Source organism: Paroedura picta, chromosome 1, assembly GCF_049243985.1.
Source record: "Paroedura picta isolate Pp20150507F chromosome 1, Ppicta_v3.0, whole genome shotgun sequence".
NCBI lineage: Eukaryota > Metazoa > Chordata > Lepidosauria > Squamata > Gekkonidae > Paroedura > Paroedura picta.
Genome location: NC_135369.1, coordinates 47032117 through 47051818, shown reverse-complemented (window position 1 = coordinate 47051818; position 19702 = coordinate 47032117). Strand labels below are relative to the sequence as shown.

General features: G+C 41.8%; 1 protein-coding gene and 1 long non-coding RNA gene across 3 annotated transcripts in view; one reads left to right on the top strand and one right to left on the bottom strand.

Moving 5' to 3' along the window:
- Nucleotides 1-19702, top strand: part of PRKCE (protein kinase C epsilon) — a 422794-nt gene that overhangs the window by 98429 nt on the left and 304663 nt on the right. The gene's annotated exons all lie outside the window — the stretch shown is intronic.
- LOC143836452 (uncharacterized) lies at nucleotides 1340-16877 on the bottom strand. 2 transcript variants are annotated; one of them, XR_013230632.1, is made up of 3 exons: nucleotides 16820-16877; nucleotides 15880-16008; nucleotides 1340-2359 (listed from the first exon to the last, which is right to left on the bottom strand). It is a non-coding gene; the product is annotated as an uncharacterized LOC143836452 (long non-coding RNA). The 2 variants fall into 2 exon arrangements; XR_013230626.1 differs by lacking the exon at nucleotides 1340-2359 and adding an exon at nucleotides 10260-10757.

Sequence of the window (19702 nt, the reverse complement as noted above, 5' to 3'; positions counted from 1 at the left end):
AGCTGTTGGTATGTAGCCTTTGGAAAGAAAGGAGCTGTCACTTCTATTGCCACAGAGCCAGTAGTTTTCTCTGTATCACTACTGACTTTTTTGTTTGTTTGTTTAGTTTGAGTGGCTTGGAGAATGTGCATAGTGTGCTTCAGATGACCGTTGCCATGCAGAACAATTTGAAGTGACTGCTGCCCTAAATAAAGACTGCAACACAGGCACCAACCCTGACTTTTGACAAAACAGAATTGTCAAAGGAATCTCAAAACAAATGTACTTCAATGACAAATCTAACACACTTTGGGAAAGGATCCAACTTTTGTCTTTCTTTGTCTGAATTTTTTTTTAAATCCTCACAAGTCATTTAGGAAAGTGCAGTATTTTGTCACTTGATACGATGTGCTGAGGCTATTGACGAGAGATTTGAATGTTTTATCAGAAAGTCTATTGGATATTTTTTGTCATATGGTTATTTGTTACAACATTTTCCAACAATGCATTTACCCCCTACTGGATGCTGCTACTGGCCAACCATAGAATTGGCTTTCTGTTCCCAGCATCCTGACAGACTTAAGAAAAGCCATCTGCATCCTATTTTTTCTTTGGCCTGATTTAATCATTGAATTCTTGCTCTTCACAGCTCTGTGTGATCAGCACAGTAATGGAAGGATATCCATGTACATATTAACAGCAAAAGAACATTCACACAAAAATCATATAGTTATATGACTATGGATTCATTGTGAGCTGTAATGGAAGAACTTCTGAAAATGGGGAAAGGAAAGTAGCAGAGAATGGAATATACATGTCTTTTTAAAAATCAATTTTTGCAACTCCTGGTGATTGGATGGTTCAAACACTGGATTTTTTATTCACATTTTATGTTTTTAAAGGCTGCTGACCTCTTATCAGGTTCTCAAAGCCTGAGGGCTAGGGAGTACAGAGAAGGAAGAGTCAGACAGCTGAAGACTGAAGTGAAGCAGACAGAAGACTAAAAGCTGAAGTAAGGCAACTTAAGGCCAAATGTCTGAAGGCCAGTAGCCTTTGGACACAGAGGAAGGACGTGTCACCTCTCTTGCCCAGACTGATAGCAGATCCCCCTCCCCCCCCCCGAGTACTGAATAAAGGAATAATTTAATTGGGCCTTATGTTTCTTGGCAAATTAGGTGGCTATCTAGGGCAGGGGTAGTCAACCTGTGGTCCTCCAAATGTTCATGGACTACAATTCTCATGAGTCCCTGCCAGCAATCGCTGGCAGGGGTTCATGGGAATTGTAGTCCATGAACATCTGGAGGACCACAGGTTGACTACCCCTGATCTAGGGTATAATGGCCAGCCCACTCTAGTTCCATGTGATTTCAATCACATCGCACTTTGAAAAAATCAGCCCTTGTTCAAGGGGAAAAAATGCTGGAAGCTATCCACTGTTGGTACTTATTAGTTATATCTACCTAGTGAACTAGCCCTATGAGCATTCTCAGCAATAAACAAACAAACAAACAAAAAATCCCCTCTGCCACTGTGTGGACTGTGTACAGAGTAGCCTTCTGGCTTGCTTACGCTGCCTTGCATTTGAAGATCTAAACTATCAACTCCTGCTCATCAGCTTGGTACCTTTGGGGTTTATTTAGATGTCCCCTCAGGGTCAGAGTGGCAACTGTCCTTAAAACAATTACTGTGTAATTGAATTGCTTAAAAGCAAGTGCTGAATTTTATCCTCAATCTACATATCCATTTAGCTATGAATTCTGACACGGAGCCAGGTTTTAAGATCTTTGAGCCACTGCATTCTGAAATGTGATTAATTGAATGTATGATTAATGGTGACAGATGGGATGCTTTCCAAATAAAAATTATGGGACACAAAATGAATTTTGGACTCAAATTGGCTAGCAAATATCTTTTGAAAGCCAAGAATGGCCAGTGTCTGGCTTTCTGAGTGTGCCTTCCATACAGCAGTAAACCTTAAAAGTACATCTTGAGCTATTGCCACAAAATGTGTTCTATTATGCAGTGTTTTTTAAAAAATTACTTTAATTGAAAAATCTGCTGGATCTCATTCATGCTGATTGTCATCCTAAATTCAATGCATTGGGAGTGGGGATCGAATTTTGGAGGAAGTCAGAATTCTAGAGAATGGGAAACAGATGTAACAGGATGGGTACATCGAACAAGGTTGAAATGCAGTGTTTCAGTTGTAAGAATCCCACCTTCGGTATCCAGAATTGAGATTGCATTGCACAGCTTTGTGCATGGCACATTATTGGCAGCTTTGAGATAGCAGAAGGTGCCAAACTTTCTCAGGCTCTTTTACCATGGATAGAAAGTTGGGCACGTGTCCATTTTCCCCAGCAGATGGAAGGAAAAGGGCCTGGAGGTGGAGAAAGAACAGAGGATTCAGTAATGTGGAGGAAAGAGCAGAGCTTTCCCGAGTTGCTAGGCAGGATCTGTTCCTGTTCTAAGAAAATTGTAGTGACTTCATCTCTTGCTCAGTGCGACTCAGAAAAAAAGTGAGTTCTTCTGCCTAATAGCAGTTGTTCAGGTGGTATGCAAATGGAGAGCAGGCAATAAAAAATGAAAAGTCATTGAGATCTGGCCCAAAGATTATTGCAACCTTATGAGAGGATGCCTCTATTTCCTAGCTGTATCATATTATCATAGAGTTGGAAGGGGCTCTGCCAACCATCTAGTCCAGCCTCTGACCAATTCAGGATCAGCCTAAAGCATCCAGGATAAATAACTGTCCAGCCACTGCTTAAAGACCATGAGGGGGAGCTCCCCACCTCCTTAGACAGCCAATTCCACTGCTGAACTACTCTGTTGGTGAAAATGTTTTTCCTGATTTCTAGCCAGTACCGTTGTAAATATAGTTTAAATCCATTACTGTGGGCCCTATACTTTGCTGCCAACAGGAACCACTTCCTGCCTTCCTCCAAGTGACGATTTTTCAACTGCTTAAAGAGAGCAATCATGTTCCCTCACAGCCTTCTCTTCTCCAGGCTAAACATTCCTAAGTCCCTCTGCCTTTCCTCATAGGGCTTGGCCCCCAGGCCTTGAATCATCCTTGTCACTCTCCTCTGCCCCCTCTCAATTTGGTCCACATCCTTTTCGAAGTGAAACATCCAGAACTGCACATAGTACTCCAGGTGTGGTCTGGCCAATGTGGGATACAGGAGGACTATGACATCGTGCAATTTTGATATCCAGGATGATACGAGTACTGCCATATCTTACAACATTGTTCTGAAAGTTGCAACATGATGTAGCATGCTGTGAGCATTTAAAAGTGCTGTATGGATTCTCAGATGTTTGTTATTCTTATTTCCACCCTGATGATAACTTAGCATTCTAGCCTGCAGTATAAGGATAATCATACTGGTCTGAGTGGCCGGGCTTTTACCATGATTACTGAGAATGTGTGTGAAATACAGTGAATTATTATATGAACTATGCAAATACTTGTTATTATTGAAGCAGAAAGTGATTCAGACTTTCCCTACATCACTTAATGAGATTGTAGCTGAGCTGAGGCTGGAACCAGGGACATCACTCTTCACAGCTCTAGCTGCCATTTTACACCACCTTTCCAGACAGATCCCACTGAAAAGTGTCCATGCTACCTCCATGGTGCAGAAACTTTCCACGCGAACCATAGGAACTGCAGGGGAGTTTTCCCTGATTGGACACAGAGAGAATTGTCATGCGGAAAGTGGCTTCCTATGATAAGTTAACATGTGGATTGAAGATTGTCCCTGAGCCACTTAGCACAGGAGCAAATGACACTCAACCAAACTGTAGACTGGCCATTTTGCATTACACAGTTTTGAAGATATAACTATTGTGCCGACTTATTCCTTTGATGAGAAAACAGAATCAACTAGATAGATATGAGGGAAAAAATTTCACAGTCAGAGTAGTTCAGCAGTGCAATAGGCTGCCTAAGGAGGTGGTGAGCTCCCCCTCACTGGCGGTCTTCAAGCAAAGGTTGGATACACACTTCTCTTGGATGCTTTAGGATGCTTTGGGCTGATCCTGCGTAGAGCAGGAGGTTGGACTAGATGGCCTGTATGGCCCCTTCCAACTCTATGATTCTGTGATTCTATGATTCTAACTAAATGGGCCTCTTAGCACACTGACTTGCAGCAGTTTGATTATTCCACAGATCTCCCTTCCTATAGATTTCCTTTGATCCATTAGTTGTTAGCAGGTGGGCCTTGTGTTCTTTAGCTCTGCATTCCTAGCAGAGGCGCAAAGAAAAAGTGTTTAAAAGGTTTAGCCTGCTTCTTATCTGAGGTGGGGTGGGGGTCTCTTCACATAATCTCACAATTGGCTAATAGATAAATCTGAGTTGTCCATTTTTAGAAGAGAATGCCCCCTAGTAGAATCCTGTCAGCAACTTGTCTCTAATAACAGCAAGGATAAAACCCTTTGGTTTCATCCTTTGGAGCTGGCATCACAATCCCAGAAGCAGTATAACTTTGAATACAGATGGTGGGAGCAAACAACAGGAGAGCGCCGCTCTCTTGGACCAATTATGCATGGTGCAGAAACACCAGGCTGGCGGCGACAGGGCAGCAGGGCCAATCCCTAATTATGCATGACATTACCACCATCCCAGCCACCTCCCAGCGCCTTGTTACTGCAGCGCTGCAATGAACTGGCAGCAGCCCGGCTCAGCTGCTGCTGTGCATAAACAGTCTTGGTGTCTTTTCTTATGGCCTTCAAAGAGGCATCGGTCTTGCCCCTGTTGAAATAAGTTTTGGGGCAGATGGTTCTCAGTATGAACCATCGAAGCAATCTGTTGAGGCCATGTGGTTTGAGACCATGGTGGGACAGAGAAACTGAATGCCTGCACCCTTGGGCAACAATAGTATTATCTTGCCAGCTCCAAGTTGGGGTTTCTTTCCATTTCACCTAGCTGTGGTTCTGTTGATTTCAACAGACATGCATTGTTTATAAAGCTGTTTTATTTCTATATTGTTTGTGATTTCCATCTCTTTTACATCAAGTTTGAAGCTTGTAAGTACAAATATGCACACATGTAGCCAGGCCGTACCATTGAAATTAGCAGGGATGATGCTTCCTTGAGGGAAATCCAGTTTTATTTTCAAACATAGTTAGCAATTTCATTTGGACTATGGCATTTTCCCTATTTTTTTAACTCCTGTGTGGGGAGCGGCTCTCATAAAATTTTGGAAGCAGCAAAGGTGTTGTTTTCTGTGCTGCCTTCAAAGGGGAACAAGGAGGTCAAGGAGGATCCCTGGCTTTTCTCTGCAGGGTGTCAAGGAGTAAGCTGACATGAGACCAAGGAATACAGGACAGAGAACCCCTTTCCTTCTGGATTTTGGGCTCATTGATGGAACAAGGGACATTTGTATGTATTCTTCCTTCACCGTCCTATGGTTGTGGTTATTAATGTACAAGAAGAACAAGAAGAAAAGCCCTATCTTGCATTCCAGTGAAAAGTCCCGCCTGGTACCTTTATCTGGTACCTTTACATGTTACTCAGTTTAATATCATAGGCCAGCACAAATTTTGGAGATGTACTTTCTGAAGCTCCAGTGTCAACCTGTGATTTGGATGTGTTTTTGACTTGATAAGACCAAAATGGTTATGGGCCAGTACCCAAGGGGAATGAAAAATGTTGGGAAATATAGAATAGCAGGAAATGTTAAAGGATGTACTTGTAAAAAGCCATACATTCTGTGGAATTTGTAAAGCCTGTTCAGAAATAATTTTAGATGATTATGAACATACAATCAGGGTATTAAAGATAGTTAAATTTGTAGCTGTGAACTTATTGATGACTCTGTTCCTTCTGTTAAGAGTGACATCTGAAATTAGATTGCGTAACTAAAACAGAACTCCACAGAAAGTCTATTCTGTTTTTGTTTTTTTTAAATCCCCAACACATTACTCTTGTTTTTTGTTGGTTTGTTTCTGACCAGGTTACCAAATGGGAAACACCCTTGTCTACAGGGCTTGAGTAGAACATCTCTGAATAACACATTTACTCTGCCTGGCTACAATATTGCCATTGTCATCATCATTATAATAATTCAGTATCGTTTTTATTTGTGAAGCACCTTAATATTACTTGCTAAGTATTTTTTTAAAGAAAACAATCCACTGCAGGAGCTCTAAGAAGCCTATTTGGATGAACAGAGAACTTCAAGAGGAACTAAGAAAGAAAAGGAAAATGTTCAGGAAATGGAGGGAAGGACAGAGCTCTAAAGAAGAGTACCTACAGGTTACTAGGCACTGTAGATCAATCATCAGAAAGGCCAAAGCTGAGAGTGAGCTAAGATTGGCCAGGGAAGCCCATTGTAACAAGAAAAGATTTTTCAGTTATGTGAGGAGCAAACGTAAAGTAAAGGAGGCAATAGGCCCACTGTTGGGTGCGGATGGACAAACTCTAACGGAAGATGCAGCGAAAGCAGAAAGGCTTAGTGCCTATTTTACATCTGTTTTTTCCCACAGGTCAAAGTGTTTAGGCACATCTAGAGATGGCCGTAGCCAAAGGATAGTGTCTGGGTGGCAGGTTAACATGGATAGAGAGGTTGTCGAGAGGCATTTAGCTGCACTGGATGAGTTCAAATCCCCTGGTCCGGATGAAATGCACCCGAAAGTCCTCAAAAAACTTTCCAGAGAACTTGCACAGCCCTTGTCCATCATCATCATCAGCATGGATTTGTCTCCAACAGGTCCTGCCAGACCAACCTGGTTTCCTTTTTTGACCAAGTAACAGGTTTGCTGGATCGTGGAAATTCGGTTAATGTCATTTACTTGTATTTTAGTAAAGCTTTTGACAAGGTTCCCCATGATGTTCTGATGGATAAGTTGAAGGACTGCAATCTGGATTTTCAGATAGTTGGGTGAATAGGGAATTGGTTAGAGAACCGCACTCAAAGAGTTGTTGTCAATGGTGTTTCATCAGACTGGAGATAGGTGAGTAGCAGGGTACCTCAGGGCTCGGTGCTCGGCCCGGTACTTTTAAACATATTTATTAATGATCTAGATGAGGGGGTGGAGGGACTACTCATCAAGTTTGCAGATGACACCAAATTGGGAGGACTGGCAAATACTCCGGAAGATAGAGACAGAGTTCAACGAGATCTGAACACAATGGAAAAATGGGCAAATGAGAACAAGATGTAATTTAATAAAGATAAGTGTAAAGTTCTGCATCTGGGTCAGAAAAATGAAAAGCATGCCTACTGGATGGGGGATACGCTTCTAGGTAACACTGTGTGTGAACGAGACCTTGGGGTACTTGTGGATTGTAAACTAAACATGAGCAGGCAGTGTGATGCAGCGGTAAAAAAGGCGAATGCCATTTTGGGCTGTATCAACAGGGGCATCACATCAAAATCACAAGATGTCATAGTCCCATTGTATACGGCACTGGTCAGAACACACCTGGAGCACTGTGTGCAGTTCTGGAGGCCTCACTTCAAGAAGGACGTAGATAAAATTGAATGGGTACAGAGGAGAGCGATGAAGATGATCTGCGGCCAAGGGACCAAGCCCTATGAAGATAGGTTGAGGGACTTGGGAATGTTCAGCCTGGAGAAAAGGAGGTTGAGAGGGGACATAATAGCCCTCTTTAAGTATTTGAAAGGTTGTCACTTGGAGGAGGGCAGGATGCTATTTCTGTTGGCTGCAGAGGAGAGGACACGCAGTAATGGGTTTAAACTTCAAGTACAACGAAATAGGCCAGATACCAGGAAAAATTTTTTCATAGTCAGAGTAGTTCAGCAGTGGAATAGGCTGCCTAAGGAGGTGGTGAGCTCCCCCTCACTGGAAGTCTTCAAGCAAAGGTTGGATACACACTTTTCTTGGATGATTTAGGATGCTTTGGGCTGATCCTGCGTTGAGCAGGGGGTTGGACTAGATGGCCTGTATGGCCCCTTCCAACTTTATGATTCTATGATTCTATGATTTACAATTTAAAAGTGAGTGTCACAATAAGAATGGCTTGTGTGCCAGAATCCTCTCAAATTCTATATGCACAAACAGGGTTCATTTCAGTTACTTAACAGCACTTGTGGAGGCACTTTATTTGATACTGTGGGCCAAGCCCATTGCATTCAGGAATACAATGGGCACTACATTGGGGGTGGAAGAACTCTGTGGATGACCTCCCCCTCACTGGCAGGGACAGCTCTCATTTGGCAGGAATCTGTAGCCTCTGAGCCTCGGAGACAAGTGGAGGGAGGAGGGGTGGTCAGGGGTGGGGGACAGAAGGCGATTGGTTGGCCGCTGAACAGACAGGCAAGCCGGTTGGAGGAGGAGGCACTCAGGGGCGGGACAACCACTATGAGTGGGTATGCTAAGTAGCACTTAAGCCATGAGACCAGCTTCTCCTCCAAGGCCTTACCAGAAATATATTATGTGGAACAGTGAGAGAAGGATATTCTTTATTTTAAATGCCATTAGAATAAGTGAAACAAAAAGCAGACAATCATGATCAACATGGAACTTATCTAAATGTGGCCTATGACATCTTGTTGTTGTTGCAGAGAGTTAGCAGAGAGAAATTGATACTTTTAGCAAAGAAAATGTCTCAAGATTTCTATGGTAACAAGGCTAGGCTATCTGTGGAGAATACATACTTTTCCCACCCCACTTCATTTCAGTCTTTACTAATTTTTTCCTAAGAAATTGGCAGTTTAAATTTGGCTTGGCTTTTGGTTTTTCTCTTTTGTACTGGGAAGGTGTCTGTGAGGAATGTAAACATTTTTTTCTTGGCAAATACATGAGAACACTCTTCTCCACAGCCCAGTTCATATACTTTACAAGATAATGAGCCTCTTCATGACAAGACACATTTTGCATTCTGCTCGTCATAAAACAAAAGCAGGTTTGTGTGTGTTGGGAGATGGCACAAATCAAGATCCTGAGTGTCGGACACCACATAGAGTAGCTGTATCAGAATTTGCACGATGTATGTGTTTGTTGTTGTCACTATCAAGTCATAAGTAACTTTAGGTGAACTCGTAGGTAGGGATGGGCACAAACCAATACATGAACTAAAATTCATCATGAATTTTGGCTGGCTCGTGGTGTGCAAAACAATGTTTGCAAAACTAAAGAGCCACTACAAACTTCCATGAATGTTAGGGCAATTCATAATTGTTCATGGAGGTTTGTGAAGAGCGGAAAGCAGGGATTTAAATGGCTCTGCGCTTTCCTAGCACTCAGCTGTTTAGTTGAAATGTCTCAGAGTCATTTCAACCACTGCTTTCTTCTCACCAAAGCTTTTTTCGGGGAGCAAAAAGTGTGTGTGTGGGGATGATTTGAAGCTATTTAAATCCCTGCTTTCTGCTCATTATTCCGTACCTGCTGGGTTTTCAAGGCAAGAGACATTCAGAGGTGGTTTGCCATTGCCCAACTCCACATCATGACCCTGGTATTACTTTGTGATCTCCTATTCAAATACTAGCCAGGACCAACCCTTCTTAAATTCTGAGGTCTGGTGAGAACAGGCTAGCCTGGGCTATCCAGGTCAAGGTGATTTATGTGTACAGGCTCCTTTTTCTTCTGTTTCCAGTCATCATGTCTTCAGCTATGCTACTCTTCAAGCATTTTCAGGTCATGGTAAGGAGGGCGTTAGACATGCACAACTACTTTCTTAAGACCTCTTTACCATCCAGATTCTGAGATAAAAATCTTGTGGTGCTAAATGAGTACTGGTTGAGTCCACACAAAAATATAGTGTTGAGTTGCTGTTGTTTATTGCTTTTCACAACCTTATAAAATGACCCTACATGGAGTAACGCTACATGACAACAATATCCAGAAATGAGTATGTTTCATAGTATGATTATTCATGCTAGCACTCTGTGGGCATTTCCCTTTAGGAATGCTACTGGTAGATAGTCGACTGAGGCTCTAGCAGAGAAGATTTGCACTTGGTAGGAAACCTTTGATGAAGGGTATTGAAATGATGAGAAAGTACTACTGACTTCATTAGCAGATTTATGGCAGCCCTTTTATATAACCAAGCTCCTTTGAAGCTTCAGCTATCCCAGAATAAACATGAAAATCTAAATGAGCTGTTCATATAGCTAAGGTGGGGAGACTTTGTATATAACAAACTAGCTTTCACATAACTAGTTTTCCCATGGCTAGCTGTAACTAGCTGTAAGTATTTGGGTGAACTAGTCCATGGAGCGTCTGTCAGTGGCACAGAAATCAGACAGTTGGCAGGTGCCATTACTTCATTTGGCACATGTTTATTTCCTTCTAGTCATCTCAATGCTCACACACACACAGGCAGACACACATACAGAGAAACAGAGAGAGGCATTGTCTTTTTTCAAAGCATTACTTTTATATAAGTATACACATGGTCTGTTTGGGTTACTAATGAGACCACACTGTACATTTACAGAAGATGGAATGTGTTTGCAGTAGAATAAACTTTACACTGTATCTTTAATAAACTCTTACTAGTTTGTAAAACGGTCTAAGCAAATAAAAATTTAGAATATGAGATTATCATAGCAGGTGATAGCTGTGGATTCTATAGCCACTGTGTTTGTATTTCCATTCAGATTTCAGTGATGTTTGTTTTTCATCAGTTCTCTGGCTTTTTTCCATATGAAGGCCAGAAAATAAACATGATTTATTTAAATTGGCTTTGAAGAAGTCAGTGCCTTTTGAAGAGGGAAAAGTAGACCCTCCAGGTTTCCATGAAGGTATCATAGCATATAAATAATTTTTCCCAGAGTTGCAGGTAGAACAGTGTTCTAATCCTTCTGTTTCTGTAGATAATGAAAATTTTTAAATCAGTGTAGAAGGTACAGATGTACAGTTCTTGGAAGCATAAAATACTATGTCAATCAGGAATATGATACACTGGTCCAACGCTGTCAGGAATTGAGCCGTGGTCTTGGACGTATAACCTGTGGGATGTCAGAAAAGCTTATCCCACCAGTGATAACCTGACTCAAGAAGGAAACGTCAAGCATGGAAGGGTTCTCACACCAGCAAGCTGCAGCAAGTCAGGTGGTCCTCCCCTAAGCCCAGTCTCCAAAACATCAGGTGGCCATGATATTTTCAGTAGTGCTTTTATTGTAATGTCTCTCAGTGATCCTGAGAAGTACAAACTTATCATTTTACATCGAAATATGTTTTGCTGTATGCTTGTGTGTATTTTAACATTATCCCAGTCAGCGGTAGTAGATGAATTCATCTCTTAATCAGTTGCTTTCTTGGCTGGCTCCGATATTCATATTCAGTTAAACAATTGCTTTTTAAAGTAATCATGATGTTGTGAGAAACTGGAGATAAGTTAGGTTAAGGTTAGCTATCTTTTTGTTATGGTGATGATAAATGGGATGATTGCATATCTGTTCACTTGTTACAACAATTTTTGTCACAGCTTTCCTAAAATTATGAAAAGAGTTCAGGATTAGTTTTTGTGGTGGGAAGAATGAGAAAATATGGCTATTAAAAAACAAAACCCTGAAGGCTGGGAAATTAGTTTGGCTCCTGGAGCCAGAGAAGAAGTGTCAACTGTTTACCCCTACCAAGTTCAATGGGCAGGCCTGTTCATTGGTGTGAGGAAGAAGAATTCTCTGTTTTTGCATTGGTTCAGGAGAGTAGCTTTTCGGTCTGAAGCAGCAGAACAAAGTCTGAGTCTAGTGGCATCTTTAAGACCAACAGGCTTATACCTTAAATATGTTGTTCTTATTGATTTGCTTACCGAGAATGGAGAGACACGGTTTCGAGAATCTGAGGAAGTCTTTTTTTAGCTGTCATTCTGATTTTTTGTTTATGCAGTAAATTGCAGTGGAATATTTGTTTTTCTTCATACCAGACACATTTTTAGCAGGATAATGCCATGCCTGTGCTGATTTCCTAATGTTTGCAATTTATATTGCATATGCCACAGATGAGCTGTGATACATTCTCCACTGATAAAGGTATAGTATTCTGTAATTTTGGCCTACTGCGCACATTAATAACTGTGGATTCCAAATTCTTCCTTGAAGGCAGTATTTTTAATTTTATTTTTTTTGGGGGGAGGGGGATGACCCATTGTTCACTGGCAGGTTACCTGAATAACTTTCACAAGGTCTTAGCTCAGTTCCCATTATCTTCATTTTGAGGATCTCAGGTGGCAAATGTAGGAAAGACCTAGAGAGTTCCTGCTAGCCAGAGTTGATGACACGAGGCTGTTTGTACTCTGTAGGGGTATTGCATTTTCTCTCACTTAATGTAGCTGCCTCCTACCACAGCATGTGTATTTTCATTATGTAACGTTGGGCAAATTATTTCTGTTCTATTAACACTCGATCCTATTGAGCATTTAATTGTCACCAAAGGCTAGCAAATGAAATCTTACAAACCAGGCCATTTTATGAATTCCTATTTATTTTGATTTCTTTCTTTTTCCTCTCTCTCACACACATTTCCCCCCTAAGTATGGTGGCTCTGCAAGGCCCGTCACAGTGCAGCTTCCCTGTGAAGCAGTCTAGGCAACTTCAGCGCCCTGCTTTTGATAGCAGAAGTGAAAGTGAGAAAGCGAATTCACAGCAATGCCAGAAGCACTTTGGGGCAGGAACGGAAAGAAAAGACTTGCACTGAAAGATGCTCTTCTCCTGGTTAATGCTGGAGATCATATCGACCCCTCTGGGTGTGCTTAGCTGTCTCCTTGTTTTCTCTTGACAGAAGACATACTGTTACCTCTGCAACAAGGACGCACCCCCCCCCCCGGCCTGCCATCTAGGTCTCATAGGGACAGGGTATGGAAGCACTGTAAAAAACACTTCTATTCCTATGTACCTACCCAAGATTATACACCTAATCCAAAAAGCCTGTGGTAATAAAAGAAGGCAAGCAGGCATGTGGTACAAGTCCTCCTCAGCGCTCCTGTCTGTCCTGTGAAATGTCCTCTGACAGGGTATTCAGCTCACCCTCTCCTCTTGCCTCCAGACATCTGGTTATGGTGTCCTGATTTAAAGGGCAGAGGGGAGTGAGTGGATCTCGGAGGAGGGGGGAGGGAAGGTGCTGGAACTGGCCCTGATATTTGTACGTGATCGTTTTGATAGCCATACGGTTATAGTGTTTTACGTGATATCTGCAGTTTTGTGGTCAATTTTAAATGGTCTGGTTAGACTGCCCTGAGCTCTTTTTATAAAGCAAAATATGATTTTCCCTGGTAAATGTACTTGGGACAGTGGATTGTAAGGGCAGGGACATTTAAAGGTTAAAGACGTGTATGTAAAACCTGGAGGACATCTCCCCCGCCCCCTCTCACTGACCCAGAGAAGGGTGCAGAATCATGAATTCTTTCGCGCTCTATCTTACTGCTTCAGTCTGGTACAGAGGTGGAGAAATGAATTAAGAGACTTCCGTCCTCCAGGAATTTAACTTGCTGGTTGTTGAGTGCTACCTGCACCTACTGACCCAGAGTGGGAGGGCATTGGCTGGAGACCTAATTCGTACCACAGCCAGCCTAATTGCAATCTGCTGGGCTGCAACACAATCCGATTTAATGCTTTCTGACTTCTATAATCTTCTCGATGTTTCTGTCTAATTATGGTTTAGTTCTCAATTATTATTGCAGGAGCTTACGCTAGAGGCATTTTCATTGTTTTTCCCTTTCCTCTTCAAATATACTGCAATTATTTTTGCCTTTTGAAAATGCTGACCCCCCCCCCCACACACACACACTTCTCCCTCCACCTTCATGTACTGCTTACTGGTTTTTGCAAGCCTGCAAGAAAACAATACCGCCATCTAGTGGGAACAAATACTTTGCCCTGTCTTTAAGAAAGTATTCTCTTTTGTTTCTTCAGTGAGATTGGAAGACCTGGGTAGTTTGTGTAAGGGTCATATTTTAAAAATCTGTTAGCTCCATTCCTCACAGTTTCTGCAACAACAACAAAAAGGCACTGTTTTTATTCCAGATCTAGACAATATGTTTTTGTTCATCTCTCGTTGTGCCCCCTTCCATTTGGCCTGGGTCAGCCACATCAGTTGTTCTGTCTGTCTACAGTTCTGGCAAGACTCCCAGGTCTTCTCCTCCAAAGGAATTCTGATACTGGAGTTGCTGTTTTGCGAGGTCATGGAAGCTTTTTGTATGCCCCGTGAAATGGCGTTTCTGGTTTTATAAGGAGGTATCATTTACAGTTTAAGAGTTATAGTCAATACTGGGACTGTAGAATGAATGAATGAATGAATGAATGAATGAATGAATGAATGAATGAATGAATGAATGAATGAATGAATGAATGAATGAATGAATGAATGAACTAGTGAGTTAGTCTCAAGCCCATCGTTATCTTAGGCCAAGGTCTTTTCTGCACCAACTAACTTTCCTGAGACACCAGGTAAGAAACAGTGCTATGTGAATAACTATTTCTCAGGAGTAAGTCCCACAGAATAGACTTGATTAGAATTGTGAGGAGCGGATTGCTTTAAAACTGTCATCTCTTGCTCATGCAGGACCTTTCAGTACTACTTCTTCCTTAAAAATATTATAGGTCAAATTGTTCTGTCAAAGATGACAAAGGTCAAGGGTTCTAAGTCAACCTTATCAGATGCACAAAGATAGATTCATAAAGTACATTGGTCCATTTTTAGTTCAATATTGCTTACTCTGATGGATGTCTTTCTCAACCCTGCCTCCTAAAATTGTTTAGCTAGATGTGATGTCCCTGCTGCTCCTGACTGGGGGTGGAGGTCAACTGGCTGTGTCACCAAGCTTTGTTCAAGGGCCTGCAAGGGAAGGGAGGGGATTGCTTCTTCTACATCTTCCTCTTCACTGTCAAATGCAGCTCCCCCCCCCCCAGTCTCTGGGAGCAGGCCAACTCCTTCCCTGCCCTGCTTCCTGAACCCTCCTTATATTCCCTTGTCACCAGGCAAAGACTCTGCTCCTTGTCCCTGGCTGCCAGCCCCTTCCTTCCCTCTGATGCACCCAGCCTGGAGGGCTCATATAGGTGAAAGGTAGACCTATTGCTCAGGGCAGTTTCCGCTTAGCCCCTTGTGGGATTCATATGCCTCCCCTCTGTGCCTGGCCTCAGGTGTGGCCTTGAGACTCAGAATTTTTTTTTCTGGCTGGGATGAGCTAACCTGGTCTGCCTGCGGGGGAAAGTGGGAGGCGTTGGACCCACCTCACCTACAGTATGCTGGCCTGTAAAAAGTATCTGGTCTTCATGACATATGTGGGGAAATAGCCCTAAGACACTGGCATCCTAAAGAAAGTGATACCCTTCTACACCCAGTGAAGTCAACCAGTGTTCATTCTATAATTACGAAAATTCAGTGCTATACATTATTTTACATCCATGAGGGAAATGATAGGCATGGAGTGGGGGAGATATTGCATTATCACAAAACTACAATGTTTGTCTCCTTGGTTAAATCATACCATTATGAAGTTGCCTGTCTGTACAGGAATTGTAGTAAATCAGGTAACCTGATTTGGATGGTGTAGCATTGCGTAACCTGTTAGAGGACTTTGCAGCTCCCCTATAGCATCAAACTGTTTATCTCCAACTCTTACTTTCTGCTTTGACTCCCTCTTTCTCTCCAGGCTGTTACTGAAAATGTCTGGCTCTTCTTCAACAGGTTTGTCTTCCATGGTCCCTCTGCTTTTAGATAACCCAGTATAGAACTGAACAGCTGTCGGCCTTATATGAAATCAAATCTTCAGAGGCTATTTTTTTCTTTTCTTTTTAAAAGGATTTTATAAATGATGTGGGAATCATTTAATTCTCCACAAAGGGCAAGGCGGTGGTTGGCTGGAGTACAGAGCTAGCTTAAGTACCAGATGGGAGCTGAGCTTGTGCAGAAGGGTCCCTTCAATAAAATGATTTCCCCCTGTTTGACCCCAGCAGATGAAATGAAAGGAAGAATTTAGTTGTATTGACTCACCTTCTTTCTCACTCTGCATTTGGCAAGCATCTACCATGTGGCACCATTGGGTGGGTAATGCACCTCAAGGCTTGTAAACACACATCCATTTTCTCCTTTTCCCACAGTAATGGAGCTTGTATTAGATGGCTTTAAAAGGTGATTCAACAAGTTAATAAGGGATAAATCAGTTACTATTACACATGATCTTCTAACTTTTTAAATTATTATGTACTATGTATGCTTCTAGCTTACTTTATGAATATCACTTTAGGCTTTAGTTCTTCAAAACCTATGTGCTATGATGGTTTTGCCCTTCCTCACAGGATTTCACTTTATCGTCTTTTTGGTTGTGCAGCCCCTCTTCCCTTCTTTTTCTCTGGCTGTCCCACCCAGTCATTTAAATGTATATTGTTAGATGCTTACCCAGCCATGGGAACTGAGGGGAGAGACTAAAATATTTCTTTTTGTCCTGGGTTGATAATGGTTCACAAGAGGTTGATGGTAGTTCCAAAATAACAATTTTATTTAGTTTTGGGGGGAAATGATTGGGGTGGAATATAGTGCAGGACTTATTAGGTGATCAAACAACAGGAGTAAGGTAAATTAGTAAAAAAATAAAGACCAGACAATTTGTCGCAAACAAGTAACTGTTTCTGTTATTCAGACAGGTATTTAAAACCTGAGGAGAGATTTCTTGGCAGTATTTGCTTAAAGACACTAGCATAAAATTCTTTGTCTTACAGATACTTATTATTTAATTTATTGCCTGCCACTCCTGAACCAGCTTGTAATGGGTTACAAATGTCCAATTTAAAAAAATCTTATTGAAACCCCTTAATCAACTTAAGTTGATGAAGGCATGAAAATTCAAACAAGTTCCAATTATCCTCCTTATCCACTGGCTATGGATCACCACCATCTGTTAAGAGTTATTTACTTCAGACTGGATAGGGATTACCTCCCTTTGCTTGGAGGTATTTCCTTCAGCCTTGAATGGGGATCCTTCTTGATCTTCTTACTCCCTTAACTGTCCTTCCTATTCAGTTGTCAGTTCTTAACTACCAAGTCTCAACTGCTACTCCTAACTGACTCTCTCAGTTGAGCTCTACAGGGTAGAAAGTAGCAGGCCCTGCTTCAGTGCTGAACTGTCAGCTCCAGTGCCAAAGTGTCTGGAACAAAGGAATAAATAGGTGAATTTAGCAAACGCGAGTTCAGTAGCAGAGCAATAGTCTCTCCATGTCCGTAAAAAGAGTAAGCATACTTTCCACAAACAAATCTACATTAACAGGAAATTTATTTTTAAAAGGAATATAAAAAGAGCAGTTATGAAGGTAGAATGTCAGCAGGACGTTAGGGGCTATTTAGTCTGCTGGCTAGGCAAAAGTCATAAGTGCAAGGAGTTCCTTGTTCTCAGGGAATGAATTCGCACCCTCAAAGCCAAGGTGGCTGACCTGGAGAAGCAGAGACAGTAAGTTCCGCACATGGGTAAGACTCTAATAATGGCAGCCCCACTGTTTTCAGGTAGCATGTGGGTCAAGGGGAAACAGGGCATGTTACTGAAAATAAATGTTCCCTCAGAACATTTATGTTCCTTTACAAAAATATGCAGTCTTATCACGAAGGCCCATTATGCATGGCTGCCAAAACGGCGATTTCGGGTCACATGGAAAACGCAGAGGGGAAAGAAGTGAAGCAAACCGCTTATGCACGGGACGGGACGCAACGGTGGCAAAACCCAGAGTAACCGATTATGCACACGGCAACCCCGGCGCCGCTTCTGGTTGCGCCCCGGTCACCCGCTTTCTTCCGCGTTTCGCTAATGTGGCCTTTTCATCGGCCTGCACCGAATCTGCGGCCGGTTTCAGCTGGCACCATGCGTTATCGGTGATTTTAGTCGCCGCCATTCCACCCCGAATGTGCGCTTTCCCCCCCCCCCCGTGCATAATGGGCCTAAAATCTGCCCACATTTTGAAGGACTGGAGGGTAGCTAATGTAACCCCCATCTTTAAGAAAAGTTCCAGAAAAGATCTGGTAAATTATAGGCTGTCAGTCTAACATTGAAACTGAGTAAATTGGTGGAATCCATTTTTATAGATAGAATTAGTAGGCACCCTGATGAACAAAAGCTATTGAGAAAGAATCAGCATTTTGTAAGGGAAAATCTTGTCTCACTAACCTTTCAGAGCTCTTTGAAGGACTGAACAAACATGTGGATGAGGGTGACCCAGTAGATGTTGTTTACCTGGACTTCCAGTAAGCTTTTGATAAAGTTCCTCATCAAGGACTCCTAAGTAAATCCAGCAGTCATGGGATTAGAGGACAAGTCCCCTTGTGGATCAAATGCAGGCTAATTAACAGGAAACAAAGAGTGAGTATAAATGGGCAGTTTTCAGAGTGGAAGGTTGTATAAAGTTATGATGCAGCCTCATTTGGAATACTGTCTACAGTTCTGGTTACTGTGCCTCAAAAAGACAGTATAGCATTGGAAAAGGTGCAGAAAATGACAAGCAGAATGGTTAAGGAGAGAAAATAGCTTCCCTATGAATTAAGCCTGGAGTAATGACAATTGAGGGATGACATGAGAGAGGTTTACAAAATTATGCAAGGGATGAAGATGATATAGAGAAGGTTTCTCCCTTTCTTACAACACAAGAACTTGTGGGCACTCAATGAAATTAATGAGCAGTACTTAGAATAGATAAAGAAGGATTTCTTCACTCAAAGCATAATTAACATGTGGAATTCACTGCAGCAGGAAATGGTGGCAGCTACAAGCATAGATATCTTCATAGATATCCATAAACAAATGGATCAGAGGTCTACGTGTGGCTATTGGCCACAAGGTATAGATGGAACTCTATGTATGGAGCAGCAGTGCTCTGTATTATTGGCGCTTGGGGGTTCACAGTGGGAGGGCTTCTGGAGTTCTGACCCCAGTGCTGGACCTCCTGATGGCAGCTGCTGCTGGAGGATGCATTGTGTTCTGTCTCATTCCAATGTGGAATTACACATTGCTAAAGAATATTCAACTGCTGTTATCAAACATGCTGTTATGTTATGACTTGTTAAAGTTGTTAAAATTGATATTAAAATTGTTGACAATGATCAAACAATTGTTTTCCATTACCCATCTAACATTCTCTTTAAACCACCCTGAGCTGTAAGGGAGGGCGGTATATAAATGCAAATAAATAAAAATAAAACATTTTGTTCAAACATCTATTTGATTTTCCACAAGACTAGGCCATTTAGAAAGCTTGATATTTTATTAGTTCTGTGATGGGTTTTTAGGGAACTATTTATTACGGCATTTGTGAACAAGGTTTTCATTTACTGGAAATGGCCCTGATTTAAAGGAGGAAGAGAAAAATTACAATATTTTAAAATCTTTCTTTAAAAAAAAATACTCCTTTTCTGCCCTGGTACTTGGTCACCAGTTTGCTCTCAGCCTTATTAGTATGCCTCTTGGCAGTCCAATCGTTACAGTTCTCCCTTTGACCTCTGGCAGAATGAAATGGTTTAATGTAAATAGTGCAAATTTGACATGCCCCTCTTTGGCTTCCAGATTCCTCTGGCCTCCAGCCTCTTCATGGTCCTTCTTTGACTCTTCCTTCATTGCAACATACAATTCTGCATGCCTTGGGCATTTTCATCGCATTCTTGCTTGTCTCCTTTATTCTATCTCCTTTTGATGTTGTGTGTAGGAGGCATTTGTATCCATGGTTCTCATACGGTGTCTGATGAGAATGTCCAGCATAAAAAATTTTAGGCCTTTTTCCCTACTTAAATCTTTTTCTTTTCTTTTTTTTTTGAATGAGGCAAAAGAATACACAATATTCTC